The sequence below is a fragment of the Elgaria multicarinata genome, chromosome 1 (genome assembly GCF_023053635.1).
Source record: "Elgaria multicarinata webbii isolate HBS135686 ecotype San Diego chromosome 1, rElgMul1.1.pri, whole genome shotgun sequence".
Lineage (NCBI taxonomy): Eukaryota > Metazoa > Chordata > Lepidosauria > Squamata > Anguidae > Elgaria > Elgaria multicarinata.
Genome location: NC_086171.1, coordinates 220072277 through 220074776, shown reverse-complemented (window position 1 = coordinate 220074776; position 2500 = coordinate 220072277).

Sequence of the window (2500 nt, the reverse complement as noted above, 5' to 3'; positions counted from 1 at the left end):
ACGGAGCACGTGGGGTCAGGCAACAACGCGGCCGGGCGCTCGGCTCGCTCCGAGGGGCCTCGCCGGCGGGAGGCCCTCCGCGGAGCGCGGGGAGGCGGGCGGGCCGAGGCGGACCCGCGCCGTCCCCGGCCTCGCCGGGCGGCGAGGCCGTCGAGTCTTTGAACCGCCACCCCGGAGGGCGCCAGGTACCCGGCCCCTGGGCGGAGGGAAACCTGCGGGTGCGTTCTAACCCTCCCTTCGCGGAGGAGCGGCCGCCGCCTCGGCCGGCCGCCTCGCCGCCGCGAGGGAGAGGACGCCGCGGGCGGGAAGGGACCCGCGGCCTCCGCCGTCCCCTCCTCGGGCCGCCGGGGTTTCCCTCCTCGGAGGGGCCGGCGGGCCCGCGGGGGCCTGGACGGAGGCTGGGCCCGGCGCGGCGGTCGACGGCGCGGGGACGGCGGCTCGCGAGACGCCCGCCGCCGCCGCGAGACGCCCGCCCGCCCGCGCCCCGCCCCCCCCTCCGCGCGGGGCGGAGAGCGGTACGGAGACGCGGGGCGGACGGCCGCCGCGGCGGCGCGGGCGCTCGGAGGCCGCCCCGCCACCAACCGGCCGGCCGGCGCTCGGGCCCGGGTCCCCCCCTTCCGGGCGTCTGGGGCGGGGGAGCCTCGCCCGGGCGACGCCGCCCAGGCCTCCGCGCTCCCCCGCCGGCTCAGCGTTCCTCGGGCCGGGGCTCCCCGAACCCGTCGGAGCGCCTCCCCGTCTCCCGGCGAGCCGGGGGGCCCGGTCCACCTTCTCTCGCCCGGGACGGGGGGGGCCGGTCGACCGACGGCCGGTCTACCCGAAAGCGAGAGCTCGGGTGAACCGGAGGGAGACGATCGCCTGGGCTTCCACGGGCGCCGGGGGAGGGGGGTGACTCTTAAGGGAAACCCCTCGGATCCCACCTCTGAGGGCGGCCTTGCCAACGTTCCAGTTCTCCTCTGTCCAATCGAGCGTAGAATCGCAGACTCGGGAGGGGCCCACGAGGCCATCGAGTCCAACCGCCCGCTCGGTGCGGGAATCCACCCTAAAGCGTCCCTGACCGGCCGACTTCCCAGGACCGACCTGAGGCCCGGGCTACCCGGGATACTTCGGCTGCCCCGGCCGCGACCGCGCGCTTCAGAGGCAAGCTCCTTTCGGGGGGTCGGTCCACCGGCGGAGGGGGCGACGCCGAGGGGGGGGCCCGGTCGTTCTCGTTTTCTCGCCCTACCGCCTCGTCGTTCCGGCGCGTGTTTTAGACGTGGCGCGCCTACGTTGCCCTCGCTCCCGGCGGAGGGCCGGTCTACCTCGAAGAGCCTAAGGCTCTCGGGCCCTTCCTCTACGAGAGCGGCGCGGACAGTGGAAGCCCGCTCCGGCGCGAGGGTCGGTCTACCGCTCGAGCGTCGGGGAGGGGGCGGCCCCTTCCGAGTCTGCTGTCCGAGAAGGGCCCCGGGCCCCGTCGTCTCAGCGTTCCACGGGCCGAGGGGGGGCCCCCCGGTCGTTCGGTCGGTCTCGTTTTCTCGCCCTACCGACTCGTCGTTCTTGGCGCGCCCAGGTTCCCTCCCGCACGTAGGTTTCCCGCGGTCCTGGCGGAGGGCCGGTCGACCCGGGGCCGGTCTACCTCGAAGAGGCTTAGGCTCTCGGGCCCTTCCTCTCCGAAAGGGGCGAAGGTCGCGGGTGATGGGGGCTCCGATCGATCCTCGGCACACGCGGGCGAAGCGGGGCTCCCGTTCCAGCTGGCCTCGGTCCAGGCGGCTGGCCGGTCCACCGGGCTCCAGTCTACCTCGAAGGTACCTTTTGGTGATTGGCATAGCTGGAGGACCTGCTCCTCGGGGTCTATGCGGCTCCCATGGCAGGATATGGTATGCCTTTGGAGACCCTCCTATCTTCACCTACTCGCTGTCGTTATGGCAGTGGCCGAGGGTGTTGTAGGGTGGTCTCCCCACACTTATAAAGTGTCACATAAGTAAGGAGCAGGATTTCCCGACCCCTTGCTTTGGAGAATGGCTCGCCGATAAGCCAGGCAAGTGGCCTGAGATAAGGACTTCATTCCTGCACTTTCACATGCAGATCCAGGGAGGGATGAATCTACCTAATTATTAAGAAAGAGGTCCTAATTTAACCCAAGCTCTTGTGTCCATGTCTTTATTCGATGCTTCCACATCCTCTCACAAGCAGCTCTCTTTCTTTTTCCCTGAGAACCCCACAGTGATTGATCCTGTTTCTCTACAATCCCTATAATCCATCCTTTTTCTTTCTCCATGCCCCTGTCCTACCTCCTTAAGAAGAGCCCTGCTGGATCAGGTCAAGGGTCCATGTAGTCCATTTTTTAACAGTGGCCAGCCAATACCTTTGAGAAGTTCTCAAACAGGCCATAATTGGAACTCCCCTTTCCTGACTTTTTCCCCCCTCCCCTGGCCCATACTGCCTCGGAACCTAGAGGTTCTATTACATCATCGTGGCTAGCAGGCTTGGATAGGATAGCCAGGTTTGCACATAAGGGAGGACT